Source organism: Wolffia australiana, chromosome 9, assembly GCF_029677425.1.
Source record: "Wolffia australiana isolate 7733 chromosome 9, ASM2967742v1".
Classification (NCBI taxonomy): Eukaryota; Viridiplantae; Streptophyta; class Magnoliopsida; order Alismatales; family Araceae; genus Wolffia; species Wolffia australiana.
Genome location: NC_135843.1, coordinates 13444699 through 13465407, shown reverse-complemented (window position 1 = coordinate 13465407; position 20709 = coordinate 13444699). Strand labels below are relative to the sequence as shown.

Below are 20709 nucleotides of genomic sequence, written 5' to 3'. Positions count from 1 at the left end.
TTTTGAGCACAGAGATTTGAGGTATAGTGCAGGGACGCGGACGGGACGGTAATATCGCCCTTGGCCGAAATAATCGTCCCGTCCAGGACTTCGGCCTATTGACGAGACGAAGAATCGTCCACCGTCCCTGGACGGGACGATTGCTTCGTCCATGGACGAGATAACTGTCCCTTCTGGGGCCTTGGACAGGGGACGGGACGGTTACTTCGTTCTGTGGGAGTATAGTAAGCACCTGACAGGTCCACTTGCCCGACATGCACTGCGCCACGTGTCAATTTCTGAGTGGTCTAATGCTGACACATGCCCTGTTTCGTCCCGGGACGTTGGAAGGGACTGTTTCGGACGGGACGGGCCGTGGAGGAAAAAAAACGGGACGGGCCCTGTTTCGTCCCGTCCTGTTGATCGTCCATGTCCCTTACGATCAGGAACTATAACTTCAGGATAGGGGATGGCACGTCCCGGACGGGACGGGTGACGGGTGGTGACGGACGAGTGTGTAATGTCCAGTTCGCCACGTCTCCCGTCCCGTCCTGCGTCTCAGCTTTTTGACAAATCCGACTCTATTTCGTCAGCCATCATGGGTCCAGTTGTCCTGTCCTCGTCCCGCCCTGGGGACGAAAGGACATATGAACAAATTTATTGATTTTCATATGAAAAAATTCAGAGTAGGGGATGGCACATCCGGGACATGACGAAACAGATAATGAGTGATGACCAAAGAGTGCGTGACGTCCAGTTCGTCATGTCTCCCATCCCATCATGTGTCTCAGGTTTTTGACAAAACTCGACAGTATTTTGTCAGACGTCACAGGCCTGGTCGCCCCATCCTCGTCCCGTCACTGGGGACGAAAGGACATGAACAAGTTTATCAATTTACATATAGAAAAATTCAGGGTAGGTGATGGCGTATCCTGGACGGGACGGGATGGATAATGGCTGCTGACGGATAAGTGCGTGACATCCAGTTCTTCATGTCTCCTGTCCCGTCACACGTCTCAGATTTTTGAGAAAACCCGACAATATTTTGTCAGACGTCATGGGCCCGGTCGTTCCCTCATCCCGTCCTTGTCCCATCACTGAACGACGTCCTTGTCACTGAGGACAAAAGGACATGAAAACATTTATTGATTTACATATGACCAAATTCATCTCTCTTATCTGTATGGGCCTCTCTCTCGGTCCATCTATCACTCTTCTCGCTTCGGTCTCTCTCCTCTAAAGGAATATACAACTGATATGCATTAAACATGTGTCATCTGTCTCGTTTGTGAAACCTAACAATAAGATGCTTCAACCCAAGAGTTTCAAGGTACTTTAATGATGGTTTGTTCCGACTTTATTGAGTTTGTCAGAAAATGCAGTAGGTTTTGGAGGTTCATTGATTTAGTAAACTTACGATGCTGTTAAGGTTTGGACTGTGGTCATCCGTCTCTGGTTTGCAGGCAGATAGTAATCATATTTCATATATAATGTTCCTAGTGTTAAAGTTTGGTCCTGAGAATGTTTATGAATACTATGTATCTTCTGTCATATATCCCCGTTGGACACGTGCTGACTGAGGGGGAGGTAGTCTTAGGTCCTCATTTGGGGTTGCCGCTTAACTGTCTCTTGGGACTTGATATCCAACCTTAATGAGCTATTGTATTAGCAGTCATACTCCATGCTTTCCTAGTAGTAGTCATTTGTTGACCTAAGTACTAATTAGTGCTAAATAACCTTCCCATTCATATTTTTTCGTCATATGTTCAAATCTATACATAAGTGTTAATAAAATGGCATTCAAAAATGATATCTGATATCCACAGAAAATATCCTATTCCGCATCCAAATATAAAGACATTGGAAAAAAATGATATCGGTCCTAATGAAACAATTAGATATCGGTTGCCATAATACTTTAATTTGATCTCTAACTCTGATATCAGATAGTGAATTAGAAGGATTTCCTTTTGTGATTGCCATTATCTGATACCAATATCTGACCTGATGTGACCATCTACCATCAAGATGAGCAAACACAATCGTCCATCATTTATACAATGTCATATAAATCCAAAATACATAAGTTCAAATAGTTTTAGCTCATATGCAACAATAAGTTCACACAGGTTATTGTCTAATTAAGATGGGACTAAGTTAGTAAGTGGATGCATTTAAGTCCTTGGAAAAGGAAATATAATTATTATAAACATAATATTTTGATCATTCATAATTTATGAGTCTTAAAAGCATGATTAATCAGGTTTTAATAGTTGACTGTGCCCTAAGTCCTTTTGGGAGGGTTGGACAAATGAGCAATTATATGTACATGATAAATAATGCAAGACGAACTCCAATAAAGAGTTGAGGACATTACATGTTGGAAAATGGACCTATTAATTGGTTAACCTAATCCATAATTCATTAATATATATTTGATGAAATTAAATTATCAGGTTAGCAAATAAAGTTACTGGGGTAGTGGAGTCATTAACTTGATTAGTACATGGGCCTTGAGAGTCACATGTACGATAAGTTCTCAGTTTGTCTAAACAAGCAACCTTTGATGGCTCTCTACATCAACAAATTTTAATTCTGATTCAATGATCATCTAGATAGTAGTATTTCCTAGTTAGGGAGCTGGTTGGTTCAAGAGAGACCAGACTGGATCAGCCCTCAATTCTCCCAAGCCCACAATAGAAGACTCCTACAATTAGTTCAGTTCAGTTCTGCAAGAAAAAAACAATTGATAAACTTTGGAAAAAAATAGAATTCTTCAGAATGAGAAGCCAATCAGCCAAAAACATCTCATCGATTGGTTTAAGTGGCCATGCAACCCCTTTTTGGGCCCTACCTACTCCATCTCTTGGGACCCCAAGAAATCCCCACCCCCTTGAAGGCAAATTGTGTATTTTTAATTTGCCTACAATCAAGTAAATTTGAAAAAAGTATAAAGCTCACTCAAATGTATACTTGGAGTAAGGTTGTCCCCAAAGGGACTGGCCTTTAGAGATGTATTTAATAATTGAGTTTCTAGTTAATAAACAATAGCAGTGAAAATAAGGATAGAAAGTAAAGGAATAAATAAGTAGTTAGGAAGTAGAGAGAATAGTAGGTGAATAGATAGAAGAGAATATCAAATAATATTTATATGTTTCTATAAAGACTAGAAAGAGTAAAGAAGATGAATGGAATAATAGAGTTTATTTACTTAGCAAGAGAACTAATTAGATATGTTAGAAGAGTCTTCAAGGTAGTATAACTAGAGAACTAGAGGAGTTAATTTTCTGGTTTAGTCAGGAAGGGCTTAAGTAAAGGGATAGTAATAAGAGAATAGAAGAAAGTTAGAAGAAAGTTACATATAACAATTTTTTGGATGAAGATTATTATGAGTTTATTAGCTACTATTTAGTCATATATATGTATTTAGATATTTTTTATATATTTTTAGGGTCAACTTCGAGAGTTAAATGGTTGATTTAGTCAAACAACTGATAGGTATTCTACCAAATGCCCAAAAAGAGATCAAAATCAGAGCTTTATATATATATATATATAAAAAAGCAGAATAGCGGTAATAAATCTTTGGTCAAACTGAACAAACTTGTCCATTAAAAGACTTGAATCAAGTTTATACTGTGAACCTCCTAAATTTCAACAATGATAAGCTCAAGATTTACCATAACTCCACCCTGAATTGAGAATTATGGGTGGCTGCGCTGATTGTTGCCGCTTAGAGTCGGAATGCGTTTTCCCCCTCTCTTCTCTCCATTGTTGGTGAAAAATCAGCATTCTATTGCTCATCCCAAAATCCTCCCCCAGTTTGTGATGCAGAGTTGGAGCTTTCACGACTCTACCGAGCAATTTGATCTCCAAGAAGGGACCTCTCCCTGCTAAGAACGATGGATGGAAGATGGGCAAATTGGAGCCTCAAAATCCCCTTTAAAGGGTCAAAAGAGAATCTTCTGACCCTTTGGAGGGGCAGGCTTGATCCAACAGACCCTGGAGGGCGTTGGATTGTCTAGTGCTCCCCTCATCAATGTCCTCCTCCAGCTGGCTGACGAGGAGGATGACCGAAAGCGAAAAAGGAAGATATTACCCCCCCAACAACCCTATCCTTCCTCCATATGGATCAATGGTTGCAATTTAATTGCAGTCGTGGACACATTCTGATTGTTGTACCCCTCTATTTCCAGTTCAGCCAACCTCAGCGAGCCTCGTCAGCTGGCCCGCCAACTTCTCATGCTCTGATTCGCTAGTACATGTGGCCCCTGTCTGCATCAGCCGCGACAACCAATAGGAGCCCTGGAATAATAAAGAAAATATATTAAATAATATGGGGTAGATCTCATTGTCCAATATTCTTTAAAAAGATCAAACGGATGAGATCATATCTGCATATTTAAAATAAGCCCAAAATAACACTGGTCTCAGGCCAAGTTTGCTTGAAGCCCGATCATGGTTTTCTTTCTAAATTTGATAAGATCATAGCCCAATGGGCCGCGATCACTTGGTTACTTATTGGCCCATCCCGATGCTAAGGTAAAAGAACATGGGGATATAATCCCATCTCGAAAGATTTTAAAACACATAACACTATAAAAATTCCAGCATTTATCTTGTATCGAATATAAACGACTTACCTATTTTGTGTGTGTGGAATCCTCTATCTCTCTACGCTTATGGTGATCCTCCATGGGGCTTCTCTGGTGAGCTGGCTAGGTGTGTGCTCTGTGGGTGCCGTCCCTTGCTGGCTGTAGGCAGACTTGAGCACCCTGAATTTCCTCGCCTATGCCCAACTTGGGCGCTGCTACACCTGGTCAGTTAACCCTCATATGTGTGCTTTGGTCATCATCCCCATTATTTATTATTGATAAGATGATGATATATGTCTTGTTTCATCATTTCTTGTTGTCAGCATTCATCTATTAATCTCACTAAGAGCATGATGACAATGACCATATCATGATGATGACAAAACTCTTACCATAACTCAAGCTTTGGATAATGAAGTTGAAAATTTGTATTTTCATCCTTAAGCCCTATTTTCATATTAAATACTCATTTAATTTAATATCTATGCCCATGTAAAAATTACAGATACCTGATGTCACCAAGAAAGTGAGGAAAAAATGTTCACTTTTTTTAAAAAAATATACATTTTAAAATTTTTTCAAAGCTTCAACAGGTAGTAAAAACTATAGAATAATTTTGTGTTCAATTCTTCAACATGTAAGTATTTATCCTGCCTTATTTTTTCTCTATCATATTCAATGCATTTGAATGTTGGATTTGCGAGAATTACATGCATTCCCATTTCAGTTTTGAAACCCACATAGGAGGATTTAGCATTAATTTGAAATTATATTTTCTCTCTCTTGGAATAATCTCACATTAAAAACAATATAAGTCGCATTCTATAGAAAGTTACATGCTATTTAAGAAAATGTTTCGCACCAAGTTTGTTATAAATCATCCTAGATTAAATGGATTTATAATCGTATTTTTTTGGTGTAATTATTAATACGTTATGAGGAAAAAGAAAGACAATGACTTAAAATTTCACTGTCAAAGATTTTCATCAAAAGATTATTCTTTGGAGATTTTTAGAATTTTTTTTAAAATTATTTAAATAAAATTATTTTTAACATTCACACAGATCCATAGGCTCTATATGTTTGAAAAATATGTGGTCGGCAAGCCAATCATCATTCCAAATCACGTATTTGTTCCATAGAATTTGAGACAATATTAGAATTATTATACTCTACGTGTGATGCATATAATTGAAGTGCATAAATAAATGTAATTTTTTTTCTAAATGTTCATATTCAAAGCATAATAGAAAAGGACATTGAAATATCCATCTTGAATAACACTATATAGTCCAACTCATCCATAATTTTGGCCAATCTCATAGCCACTATGTGGAGACGTTAATAATAGATAGTGGGTACTCTTTGAAGAAATATTTCATTGAATTGATCCGTATGAATCAATGGATGGTAATGTACCTAAATTCAATTATCTTGATTCATGTCACAATTGTCTAAATGGTCTTTAGACATGTGATACCAAATACACCTTATGACACTTGTATTTTGAATATATTTCTGTGGTCCAGCCGGTATCATCCAACCTTGGTACTAGAGAAAATTGAATGAAGGAAGATGATGGAGTTCAATCCCTATCCAGGGTATTGAAATATTGGATAAGGTGCTATCTAATGATTTCTCCTCACATCAATACTAAAATGCATAAATAATAGCAATAGCCTAACTCATTCAGGAGTCTCTTGTGCATGAGGGACTACACATACACAGAAAGTGCTGACTATAAATAATATACATGAGAGTTGACATACTCCTTTTTATCTTCTAGGGCTTGAGGTGTAGCTTGGCTTCCGGGGCCCAAAAACTTTAACAATAGATTGGGTTTGATTGATCTTTGATTAGTAAATCTATATATGAAAAATTTAGTTATTAATGTCAGCCTAATGGAAGTTATTGTGCCATTTAAGTTATTAACCAAACTGATCCACGGGCCCACAGAGTCACACCAAAAATATTTTTGGACATTGGCGGGTATACTCTAAGTTTGGGGACTTCTGTTAATTGTTTTTTAGGACAAAGAATTTTGTGAAAATTTATGAGGGTGATTTCTGAAAAATTTCCATGAAAATATAAGTAGATTAAGGCAACCTGATTTGATACCCATGTAAGTTGGTTTGAGTGCACATATCTTTCTTATTTTTTTCTCTAAGTGTTGCTTCTCATGAACACTAGGAGAGGAAATTGGATTTATAGAAACCTAGTTGATGGAAAGAAGGATATCTAATGCTTTAAAGATCACGTGGATATGTCTTGAATCCAGACATCTGAACCACTTGAAGATGCAATGACTTAATAAAATTATGATGATATCATGAGGCAACATGTGATAAATCAACATGTGATGTTTTTGGTTTCTATGTCTTTTTTAGATCTAACTTTTATTTGATATTAAGCTATGAAATTGAGTTCAAATATTGTTGATTGATGGTCAAAATTCCCAATTTGATGTATGATTGAATAAGCTATACAAAAATATACAAATAAATTATAAGGATTGACAACAAAACATCTAGAAACACTCTTACTAGATTTCACATTAAGAATCTTGATTTATATATGTCTTTGACCAATGGTGAATTTAATTGTGGGAAATATCAAATCTATATCAATATAGAAGAGGATTTAGATATAACAAGAAAGAAAGAAAAAAATACAGAGATTTATAAAATAAAGGTATATCTAACCATGTTTATACTTGATTTAGTATTCAAATTATATCATTGAACTGCATTGAGTGATTCTTCATTCTTGACTATGTTTGAAAATATATCTGGTTAGAGTTATCTACATATCTCTGTGTATATGGAATAACTAAACAGAAAGACTTTAAGTCAAACCTTGTAGACTTTGGGGCTTGCTTATAATGGATAAACCAATAGAGAAAACTATAATTAAAATACGTCTTAAATTAAAAGATATTTTAAAGTTAAATATCTTTATGGATTTTTAAAGAATTTGTAGGCATTAATGAAGTAAAAGTATTGTATTGGGCTTGTGGTTTCAGCCAAGGTGGTTGGGCTGCCAAGCCTACATTGCAGGACAACACCTACTTGGTACTTATGAGGTTTATTAAGTTGCCATAAAGCCAATCATACTTTCATGTTTTCTTTAAATTAATTAAAATAAATATTCATTCATTATTATTGTCTTGTGATATTTATATTGAAGTCCTTGAATGAGTGCAATGACTTAATAAAATTATGATGATATCATGAGGCAATGATCACTAATCTTTAGTCCTGTATTCTGACTATTCCTATTTGATGAATGCTCAACACAAAGATTGAGATATCCTATTAGGGAATGGCACGTCCGGGATGTGACACCTCAGATGTGACGGGATGGATGATGATTTCTGACGGACGCTGACGTGATGAAAGTTTTGTCACGTCATTGTTTCATCACATGTCCGAGGATTTTGGAAAAATCAGCCACGTTCGCTTCACCGTCATGGTTTGTGGCATCCCGTCACATCCCTATCACCAGACGACGTCACCGTCATGTGTGACAGGAAAAACAACCATGCGGAGGAGAGAGAATTGGAGGGGCATATCTCCAATTATATTTGGACGACATCCTTTTGCGTGCACAATGCCAAGAAATTGAGTTAACGACACCACGTGGCAAAATCTCGACGGTCAAAAGCTTAAATCTAATGATTCTTAAGATTTTTTGGGTCGTTTTTAAAAATCCTTGAGGGCCGTCATCCATGACGGCCGTCCTGTCACGACACTCATTCGAGGCCCTTCGTCACCGTCACGTCACTGTCACACCCAGTTTGTTATCTGTCACCGTCACATCCAGTAATTTTGTCGCCGTGACGTGTGACGTGACAGATGACGGCTGTTGTTCCCTATATCCTAATAAAAGAATACTATATGATCCTAATTATTTGATAAGTATGGCTGATCGTATGGCTGTTAGGTTGTAAGACAATATGGATAGAGAGTTGGTGCTCTTTAGAGAACCATTTCACTAAAGTGGTCCGTGTAGAGCCCTTAATGTTATTATACCAAAATGTCAATTAGTTTGCTTCATGTCTCCATTGTATAAGTGATCTGTTGAGCTAAGACACCAAAGACATCTGGTGTATGAACGACCATGTTTTGACTAAGACATATGAGTCCATAACCATGTGATTCGAACTTGTCTCAACCCAAAAATAACAACATAAACATAAAGGAGATTTAGAGATTGAGATCATTTACCTTTGGTGTAAGAAAAGATTAACTTAAGAAGATGCATAAAATCCCTAGGTAAGGTTGTAGGGATATTAGAGAAGGCATGCTCCAAGTAACACCTCTTTCCCATGGTGTAAGGCCTCAAAGTATGCGGCATTCTTGCACAGAGGCCTGTGTGCTAACTATGGGGACATGTTTGTGTACTAGACTTATGATTGGAGATAAAGTCCTTAAGTGCAACATTACAACACACACTACGGGTGGTGATGCCAGACCCTGATCTTTTATGGTACGCATGCCCATCACCGCTAAAGCATGGCGGATCAAGGGAAACCCACAAGCGTGGGCGCTAAGCGCCGCACGCATGTACGAGACACACAAGTTGCATGACAGTGGCGCGGGGTTGCGCATAGAGTCGTGCGGGTGAGCCGTACAACCACACGCACGCTACGCATGCTACGTGTACGGGGCACAAGGTGGGAGACATTCTGCCAAGAGACTAAGGCATTGGCAAATAGTGAGTGCCAAGACGATACGGGCGTGTGGCGCCTCTGTAGTAGTGCTGGATGCACAATGCCTAGCTTGAGGCACCGAGCATGGCGGCACTCGAGCGGATTGCGTGCAACAAGTGTTAGCATTGTGCTAGTGGCACGTGGAGTGTCAAGGCTGGAATGGTCGACAAATGGTTGAGCGCCATGCCCACGGGCGTGCGATGCTTGGCACGGGGGCTCGCATATAGTGGCAGTCTGGCAGGTACGTAGAGCGGCGGACCTCAAGGTGTCTGGGCAACTCTACCAAGGCGCGCGACACCTCCACTTTTTACTTTGGTATCTTCCCTTTGTCTTCCCCATGTAACGTCCATGACTACGATGTAACCTCTTTACGATATGAATGCAATGACCCCATTCCTGTACGGGGATGTGTCCCCACTATTGGGTTCAGTGGCTTGGTTCGTCCATGGAAAACACATTTCCATGGATGCAAAAGCATGTTGATCGATTCATAATCGATCTTCAAATCAACATCAAATGTACCTTTTTGGGGAACTTATTCCACCCTTGACATGCACTTTTTGAGATCGTTCCAAAGCCATTCATGCGTCCAGTCTCTAGAAGTATCCACGAAATCACTCGGCACTTGGATCTTCACCTCTTCTTGTTCAACTCTCCTAGGAGACTCTCTACTTGGTTGAGTAGTGAAGTAGAGAATGAAGAAAGGGAGGGGATCTCAAATCAGGCTTGCATGGGTGCTTAAAATGAGACCCCTTCCCCTCTTTATATTTCACTTAAGGTTTTTCTCAAAATTCCTACAAAGTAAAATATATCCACCAATGCCCTTATGACCTTGTGCGTGCGACCCTCTAGGCTCATGTATCATTCCAGTTAATAACTTTAGTGGCCCAATAACATTTATTGACCTACCTTATTGATTAAATTTGTCAACATATCGATTATATAAATAATAATCAATTTAACCCAATCAATACGTTAAGTTTCTAGCTTGTGAGGAGCCAAGCTACACCTCGTGCTCTAGAAGATATCGAGTAGTCTTGAACTCTCTCATGGAACCTTTACCATCATTGGTTACCGTATATGTATAATCTATCATCTGCTCAAGACTCTCGAATAACTAGGGTATGGTTTATTGTCAAACCTTGATCCGTCATTCAATCATTACTAATGCATAACAAGGATCATTGGAGAACGCTTTCTTCAAAATCATCACTACCGCGGCCAGGGATTTTTTTGCATTATCTTCCTTGAGTCAATATTCTCTTATATCGAGGGCGAATGATCCCATCTTGACCACTCAATCATCTCCGTAAGCTTCTTACTACATCCGATCTATAACTTATTTGAATCTCATGATTAGAGGCTCGTAAGTCATAGTCAAAACGTAGTCGTCTACTCACGAGATTTCCTTGGTGTCTCAAGTCAGTGGATCACTTATACGACTGTGACTTGAATAAACGTGATTGACGTTTAGGTATAATACCATTTAGGGATTTGTACGGATCAATTAAGTGAACTCTTTCTCCAAAGAGCATCCACTATCTGTCCTTAGTGTCGCCACACTTATAGCCACATGATCAGCTATACTTATCGTATAAGTAGGATCAACAAGTGTTATTCTATCCAGATAATTTGATTCCGTCTTGACTACCCATCGAATAGGAATATTTAGAATACATGTTTAAAGACTAATGATCACTGTATTACGATCTCATCATAATTCACTAATTCACTGCACGTATTCATGGAGTTCATTATAAACATCACACATAACAATAATGAACACAAATATTTTATTCAATGAACTTAAATAAACATGGTAGTGTGATTGGCTAGATGACCACATAATATCCATCACCCACCTTTTCTCCTAACTCCTATACAATCTTAAGCTATTTCGAGGACTTCCACTACAACAAAGCAAGGCTGCTCAGTGTTCTACTCCAAGCAGTGAAGCCAGCACACGTTAGATTCAAGCATTGTTGCTAGCTTGGGATTTGACCGCTTGAAACATGTCAGAGAAGAAGATCATTCTTGAGTTTAGGGAAGTAGATCATCGTGGAGTTCCGCCATACCCTCCTCCTCCCATAGATGTCATCATGTCTGCATTTAATTGTTAATATCTGAATTTTCATAAATGTCAATCCCAACTGTTTTCGTAGAAGGTGTGAAGATTATTTCATCAATTTATTGACATTGAGCTTCACTTTTTGATCCCCTACATAAAATACAACTTTTTCCTTCCCAAATCAATGACAGCTATCCCTGTAGCTATGAATAGTCTCCCAAAGATGATATGAACATTTGTAAGATTCTTCATGATTTTCATATCCATGACTATAAAATCTACAAAAAATTAGCAGTTTTCTACAATCAATATCACATCCTCCATGATGCTATCAGGTTGTCTCATTGATCCATCCGCTAAGGTCAACTCTATGAATAAAAATTTTCTCCTAGAAATGTGTCATAAACTCCCTTGGGAGAATATTCACATTCACGCATGTGTCTAGTAGAGACCTAGCAAAGGACTTGCCCATCTGTTGCTACTGACCATCAGCACACCAAGATCTCCAACATGTTTAGCATAATTGAGCTGATCATCTCACGGATAGGAATTCTATTTAGAATATACTTAGGAGTTCATAGTCCCTTGAGGAACTTAGCATATGATTGGATGCGTTGGATCACATCAATAAGTAGAAAAGTGACCTGTTTGAAGGTCTCTAGTAATTGGTTTTCATTATTGCTTGCATTACCCTTGGGCTGGTACAATGAATGCGGATAAGGCACTGGAGCTCTGTAAACCTCATTATTTGGTTCAGCTCTTGTAAGCTCCTCATCATGTGCCTCCTCTTTTTCATGGCTGTATTCCATAATAATCATAAGTTTTTATCTTCATCCTCATTTTGGCTCTTTTGGTTTGAATGACCATTATATAGATCATCTAATATAAAGACTCAGGCTTGAGGCAACTTGTGCCTCCCCTGATGTGCTAACAATGTTAACATAGTTCAAGCTGTGCTAGCGGCTTGATTATGTTTTCCCTAGATTTGCCACAGGCTGCGAAGGTAGCTGATCAGAGAATTCAAATCGCTTCCCGGTCTTTTGATCAGCATGGACATCAAATCTTCTAGTTTGGAGTACGACTTTTTTAAGGTTCCATGAGGTGTTGTGGCTGTCAACAGTGCACTCGCTTGAAAATCAATCAAGGCATAAGATGAACCCCTTAAATCCCCTACTAACTGTTGATCAGAGGTATTAGTCTAACAGTGATATGATTACTGCCCACTACATTGATCAGCATAAATGAGGTATATTTATTATAACTTTGATTTTGGCAGTTTAACCTAACCATTTGGCTAGGACCATTATGAGTCATAACTCTTGAATGAAAGCTGCTTTATCCTTGGACTGCCTTAACGGGACAATCTAGCTCGACATGCTCTAAGCTAGAAAATGAGAACATGGAGAGGCATTGCTATGTTGTGGTGATGTAATTCCCTCAGAACCATGTTTAATATTCAATGAATTCGTGTTCTATGCCTCGTGTAACTTTTCAATCTTGTCCAAAAGCATTTCCATCTCTATGGCTTTAGAATCTGGCATACCTCTCTTTGTTTGAGTACCCGCTCCTACATAGGATATAGCTGCACGAAGATGGATATTTTTGGCTACCAATTCAATCAAATATATGGCTTCATCCTCATATTTTCTCATAAATGTTCTACTACTAATCACTTCGAGCAAATATCCATGAGGCCCTCCTAAACCATCATAAATATCTGAGTGAGTTCATGTTTGGGTGTGCCACGATGAGGACATTATCTCAAGAGATCTCAAACTTGCTCCAACATCTTGTCAAATATCTTACTTGGCCATTGTGAGAAGCCATAAATGGCTCATCTGATTTCAGTGGTCTTGCCCACTAAGTAATATTTAAGGAGAAATGCATCTTCCATATCCTCTCATGAGTTAAACTCACACACTAAAGAAATTAGCCAATCTTTCGCTCTTTCCTTCAATGCGAACAAGAATAATAGCATTGGATTGTTTTGATGGGAGAAATACATGAAATTGGTTGAATTTACACACTTGCTTCCATTCATCTATATGACTATATGGGTCTAACAAAAGAATTGCAGGGAAGCTAGGCAAGAGAAGCATGAAAGAGTCAATTTTGAGTTGCACTCCTCGATTGAGAGGGGCATTGACTCTAGTGTTTTTCCTTAGCTAAACTGGCCTGGTATATATGATAATACATCTTATAACATGCATAGTGGGTGACTGGGAAATAGCAAATCCTTGTATCTTTAGTGGAAAGAACAACATAATACGAGGAAGTGGGAGATATGACTCAATCAAATAAGTTAATATAAAAGGGGTTATCCCTTGTTCTGCTCATGTTCCTTTCTGCCTTTTGTTGGGTTCTAGAGGCCTTGACATGGATGAAGAAGATGATTCAACCCAGCGGAAGACACGTAACAGAATCAAAATGGCATCGATAAAACCATGAAACAAAGTACCTTTACATGGCTTGCATCCGTGATTTCTTAGATCTCAGAGCAAGACAAGTCAAGCTGCTCAACAGTGCAGCTTCTAGATGTATCTGCGTAGTCCTCGGCACTCCTGATCTCCTCTTTCTCGTTGGTGAGCCCCGTTCTACCTCCACCGTCGTCGTTACACCATTTTGATCGCATTGGGCACAGAGAGGGGTGTTGAGAGAGGGGAGAAGAAGGAGAAGACCCCTGAACGATTCTGGCCTAGGTGAATTTCGTTCAAGGCCTTCCCCTATTTTTACTAAGTGGGCATTTTCCATAAAAAACCCCAAAACTTAAGTATATCTTCCGACATCCAAAAGACTATTTGCGTGTGACCCTCTAGGCCCATGTATTAGTCTAATTAACAACTCTAGTGGCCCCATAACTTTATTGCCCTTACAAATTAATTAACTATATCATCATATAGATTAATTAATGTTGATTGATTTAACCCAATTGATAGGTTGAGTCTCCAACATGTGGGGTGCCAAGCTACACCTTGTCTTCTAGAAGATACAAAGGAGTGTGTATCGACTCACTCATGGAATATGTTCGTCATCGGTTACCGTGTACATACAATCCCTCATCCACTTGATGCTCCTTGGACGACTTAGGGTATGGTCAACTGTCAAACCCTAATTGGTTATCTTAATTAGTAGTGGTGCATTCAGAAATCCTCGGAGAACCTTTTTCTGACATTTCAGTGCCTTGGCCAAGGACTTCATCGCATCATTTTCCTTGAGCTGTCACCTCTTATACCGGGAATGGACAATCCCATCTTGACCACTTAATCGTCTTCGTGAACTTCTTGATGTATAGGAACTAAGACTGTTTAGAATCCCATGATTAGTGTTCGCCCGTCCCGATATCGGTACCGGATGTCGGTATCGGGGTGGATGCTGTACTGGATACCATAAAGGCACTTTCTGGTATTCGGTTTTTTTGATATCCGGGTATTGGATGACGGTATCAGATATCGCTTGCTACAGTGTCTATATCCGATACCGACATATGTCCCAATGTCGCATCCGTCTCCGTCTCAAGGGGACAGATGCCGGTATCGAATATCGGATGTGGATCTCAAAAACCGATATCCACATCAGATTTAAGATTTTTTGTTATGTTTGTTATATCCACCGTGTATTCTCGATGCAAATTTTTGCATCAAAAATACAGGGGCAGAGGCTCAGAGCTCAAACGAAGCTGGACGGCGGAGGACGGCAGAGGCGGACGGCGGACGGTGGCGACGGACAGCGGCGGCTACAGGAGTATGTCTTCTTATCTTTCACCTCTATGTCTCTTTTTTTGCTATTGAATCTTTTGTCTCTGTTCTTGTATTTTTTACTTGTTCTTCTGGAATTCGAGCTTGATTTTTGCTTGTTTCGTTGTGGTGATTATGCTTACGGGTGTTTAAAAAATGATCTGGTGGTGTTTTTTTTTTCAGAATTGGAAAATATTGATTTTTCATTTTATGTTGCCATTTCATCTCTTAAGTTTGGGTTTCGATATATATATCTTTCTGTCTCTTCTGTTTGTCTCTCAACCTCTCCCCTCTCTTCTCTCCCTCTTATTCTCCCTTACTCTTTAATTCTCTCTTATCTCTCTCATTTTATCTTACGCTTCTATCTCTCTCTCTCTCTCACCCTCTGCTGTTTTTTTTACTCTCATTCTATCTCCCCCCCTCTTTCTCTGCCACACTCTATAACTCTCTACCTCTCCCTCTCCCCTCTCATCTCTCCCTCTCATACATTCTGATTCTATAATTCTCTCTTCTCTCCCTCTCATTCTACATTCTGAATGTCTGATTCTATCTCTCTCTCCGGTGGGGAACAACAGGGGATCCCCCCCCCCCTAACTATATAAACTTCTGTTTATCCCTTTTTATTTTCTTTCCTTCCTTTTAATAGTTTTTAGTTTTTTTTTATTGTAATTTCAAACATCACAAACGAGAAGGGTATAATAGCCCCCTCCCTTGACATGAACAATTGGTGAATTTTGGAATACAAATCAGGTTTCTTTCACCCCTGCCGTCTTCGCGGCCGCCGCGTCACCGCCGCGCCGCCGCTCGGACTGCAAATCTTCCTCCTCTCCCTTGCAACGACCGTTGTCGTCGTTCACATCGTCTCCACCCTCTGTTGTCCTGCATCACTCTCTCATTCTATCTCAGCCACTGCTGTTTTTTTTTACTCTCATTCTATCTCCCCCCCTCTTTCTCTGCCACACACTATAACTCTCTACCTCTCCCTCCCCCTCTCTTCTCTCCCTCTCATACCTTCTGATTCTATAATTCTCACTTCTCTCCCGCATATTCTACATTCTGAATTTCTGATTCTATCTCCCTCTCTCATTGTCTCTCACCCTTTGCTGTTTTTTTTTACTCTCCTTCTATCTCCCCCTCTCTTTCTGTGCCATGCTCTAAAACTCTCTACCTCTCCCTCTCCCCTCTCTTCTCTCCCTCTCCCTTCTCTTCTCTCCCTCTCATACCTTCTGATTCTATAATTCTCACTTCTCTCCCTCATATTCTACATTCTGAATTTCTGATTCTATCTCCCTCTCTCATTCTTTCTCACCCTCTGCTGTTTTTTTTGTACTCTCCTTCTATCCCTCCCCCTCTTTCTCTGCCTCTCTCCAAAACTAATTTTTATCGGCGAGAAATCCATAATTTCCATCCCTATGAGGGCGAGGCCTTTAGTGAATCATGGGAGAGGTTCAATGACCTGCTGAGGAAATGCCCTCATCATGGAATTGAACACTGTCAGTTAGCTCAAATTTTCTATGAATCTTTATCAGATTTCATGAAAAATAAGGTTAACTTAGCCTCCGGGGAAACATTTTATACGGCATATGAGGAAGAAGTTTTTGATATTTTAGAGAGAGTTGCAGAAACTGATCTGCAGGAGATTGGGGCAAGCCAAAATGGGAGAAACCTGCAACCCAAGAGAGCAGGAGTTCTGCAGGTCAATGCTAAGGAGGAGGAGCTACAAGCAGGCCTAAGGGAGACTAACCAGAAATTGGAGGAGCTCACCTCCACCTTGAAGAATGTCTTTCTAGGTAACTCCCCCATCATTAAAGCTAAAATCTGCTCTCTCTGTTTCAGCAGAGATCATGAAGATGGGGCTTGCCAAGCTATGGAAGAAGAAGTGAAAGCCTTCAACCAACAACAGCCATGGGCAGGACAGAAAAAGGCAAATTTTCAAAACGGAGAGAGCTTCCACCAAGGAAACAAGCCTGCAATTCAGCCCCAATTTCAACAAAGATAGCAGTTTCAGTCTAGGCCCTAGCAGCAGTATCAGGTTTCATCTCAGACCCAACCTGATTTCTCTACCCTAACCCCTGTCATTTCAGACATGATAGAGAAGCAAAATCAGAAGTTGCGGGCGGAGATGGAGATGCGGATGCAAGTGATGATGGAATTCCAGACAAAGCAGATGCTGGATTCACAAGAGCAAATGAGGAAGCTGCCGGAGAGCTTCAGGCCTGGACCTTCTGAGCATCAAGGTACACCTACAGAATCTCCTTGCACATCTAACAGATTTCCCACTAAACCTATGATAAACCCATGCAACCTACACCATGTACAACATTCTGAACATGATGAGATGGAGGAAGATCCTGAAGTTCTAGCAATCTCAAAATTGAGAAGTGGAAAAGAACTTCAAGATCCTTATCAGAATTATGCAGAGAATTCTAGAAAGATAAATGAGCCAAGGGGGGAAGAAGAAGAGGATCTTTCCTATGCGAAAGAACCTCTACCTTCTACTAGCGGGCAAGAGGTGCCTTACCCCTCTGCTCTTAATAGAAAAAAACCTGTGCATGATTATGAAAACAGATTATTAGAAAACTTTAAAAAGGCCACCATGACTGTTACGGTGGAAGATATGCTTAGGTGTGCACCCTCTCTTAAGAAATATCTTAAGGATTCTTGCACTACTAGAAAAACTAGGGAGGTAGTAAAACTATCAGAAAATGCTTCTAGTATTTTGAATGACATCCCTATCAAAATGAGGGATCCAGGTGCCCCTTTCATCACATGTGAAATAGGAGGAAAAACTTTTTTGAAAGTTTTATTAGATACGGGAGTGAGCATTAGCATCATTCCGACGACCTTGTACGAAGAGTATGGCTTCGGGGAGCTTGAAGAAATGCATATGGACCTACTCTTAGCCGATGGAACTGTTAGGCAACCTGAAGGAAGACTGACAGATGTCATGATTACTGTAGAGAATTGTGAAATTCCTGTAGATTGTATAGTCACAGACGTAAAGATTTCAGGAAGCATTAGTTTAGCTCCTATTATCCTAGGAAGATCGTTCTTAGTAACGGCAAGGACGATTATGGATTGGGAGAAGGGGACTATAGAGTTTAAGATAGGAAAAAAAGAGAGTGCAAATTGATATATCGAAGATGATGAAGTGCCCCTTAGGGAATAATGAAGAATTAAAATTGTGTGCATAAGATGAAGGAGAGGAGGAGGTAGTAAAAGAATATTTATCGAAGATAGAAGGGAGAGAGCTAGATGATGAGCTTATAGATTCTCCCGCAGTTGAAGTAAGCCCATAACTTAAACCACTTCCCTCATCCCTCAAATATGCACATTTGGATGACAAGAAAAGTTTACCTGTGATCATATCCTCATCACTCACTCTAGAACAAGAAGAAGACTTGCTCAAGGTGCTTAGGGAGCATAAAGAAGCCATAGGTTGGACGTTTGACGATATTAAGGGAATTCCATCTCGATTTGTGAACATAGGATCTTTTTGGAAGAGGAAGCTAGACCTTGTAGAGAGCACCAAAGGAGGCTTAATCCTCATATGAGAGAAGTCCTTGAAAAGGAAATCCTAAAGTGGCTGAATGCCGGCGTCATATATGCGATCTCTGATAGTAGATGGGTGAGCCCGGTGCATATGGTTCCTAAGAAGTTAGGAGTGACTGTAGAGATGAATGAGAAAGGGGAAGAGGTGCAGAAGAGGTTAACCACAGGATGGAGGGTGTGCATCGATTATAGGAAGTTAAACAAGGCGACCAAGAAGGATCACTATCCACTACCCTTCATGGATCAAATACTAGAAAAACTGTCGAGGCAGCAATACTTTTGTTTTCTTGATGGTTATTCAGGATACAACCAAGTGAATATTCATCCTGAAGATCAAGAGAAAACAACCTTCACGAGTCATGTAGGGACATATGCCTTTAGGCGTATGCCCTTCGGGCTATGTAATGCACCCGCCACATTCCAACGATGCATGAATGCACTCTTCTCCGATTTAGTGGGAGAGTGTTTAGAAATCTTTATGGACGATTTTTCTGTATTTGGATCTACCTTTGAAAACTGCCTCCTAAGCCTCACCAAAGTATTAAAGAGGTGCATTGAATCCAACCTCGTACTAAGTTGGGAAAAATCTCATTTCATGGTGCAGGAGGGAGTGGTGCTGGGCCACATGGTAAGCAGCCGTGGCTTGGAAGTGGACAAGGCCAAGATCGAAATCATCCAGGACCTTCTACCTCCAACCAACCTAAAAACCCTTAGGGGTTTCCTCAGCCATGCGGGTTTCTATAGACGCTTTATTTTAGACTTTGCTAAAATTTCTAAACCTCTCACGAATCTTTTATCGTCTAAGAATAATGATTTTGAACTAACACTAGAAGCTAAAAATGCATTTTATATGTTGAAAGAAGCTTTGGTGAATGCGCCTATCTTGCAAGGGCCCGATTGGACCCTTCCTTTTGAACTAATGTGTGATGCTTCTGATTTTGCTGTAGGAGCAGTGTTAGGCCAACGAATTGACAAGAAACACGTGGTCATCTACTACGCCAGCAGGACCTTAGTTGATGTGCAATTGAATTACACTACCACTGAAAAGGAACTGCTGGCGATTATTTTTGCTTTAGAAAAATTTAGGTCTTATCTACTAGGTAGCAAAATTACTGTTTTTTCTGATCATGCAGCTATTAGATATTTTTTAGCAAAGAAGGAGGCTAAACCTTGACTCATTAGATGGGTGCTATTGCTACAAGAGTTTGATTTAGAGATTATGGATAAGAGAGGGTGTGAGAATGTAGTGGCAGACCACCTCTCCCGAATAGTAGGCGCCCAACCTGAATTGGTAGATGATGCATTTCCTGACGAGCATGTTCTAACCGCACAAGGAACATCGGTTCCTTGGTATGCACACATTGTCAACTTTCTTGTTGCAGGAAAAATTCCTACAGGTTGGACATCCCACGAGAGGAAGAAGCTGCTGAAGGATGCTCGGTTTTATTTTTGGGAAGACACGGAGTTGTTTCATCAAGGGCTTGATCAAATCTTGAGGCGGTGCATACCCGAAAGTGAGCAGCGAAGCATCTTGGAATTCTGCCATGGAAAACCCGGAGGAAGGCACTACTCGGCTAAGGTAACCACCCATAAAATAGTCGAATCTGGTTTTTTCTGGCCGACTTTATTTCAAGATGCACATAAGTTTTATAACAACTGTTTAACATGCCAAGCCTCCATAAATATGAATAAGAGAGATAGAATGCCCTTGTAGCCCATCTTAGAAGTAAAATCTTTGATCTATGGGGAATTGATTTTATGGGTCATTTTCCTAACTCCCATGGATATGAATATATTTTGATTGCAGTCGATTATGTGTCCAAATGGGTAGAAGCCATTCCCTCAAAAACCAATGACAATAAGGTAGTGACCAATTTCATTGAAAAGAATATTTTCTATAGATATGGATGCCCACGAGCCATTATTAGTGATGGGGGATCTCATTTCACAAATTATAACTTTAGAAACCTCCTAAAGAAGTTTGGTGTCCACCATAGAGTCACTACCCCGTATCACCCTCAAGCTAATGGTCAAGTCGAATTGTGTAATAGGGAGGTTAAGAAGATTTTA

General features: G+C 39.8%; 1 non-coding gene across 1 annotated transcript; it reads right to left on the bottom strand.

The window, feature by feature from the left end:
• Nucleotides 1-16463: 16463 nt before the first annotated feature.
• On the bottom strand, nt 16464-16572 carry LOC144708127 (small nucleolar RNA R71). Its single transcript, XR_013582667.1, has one exon. It is a non-coding gene; the product is annotated as a small nucleolar RNA R71 (small nucleolar RNA).
• Nucleotides 16573-20709: the final 4137 nt, after the last annotated feature.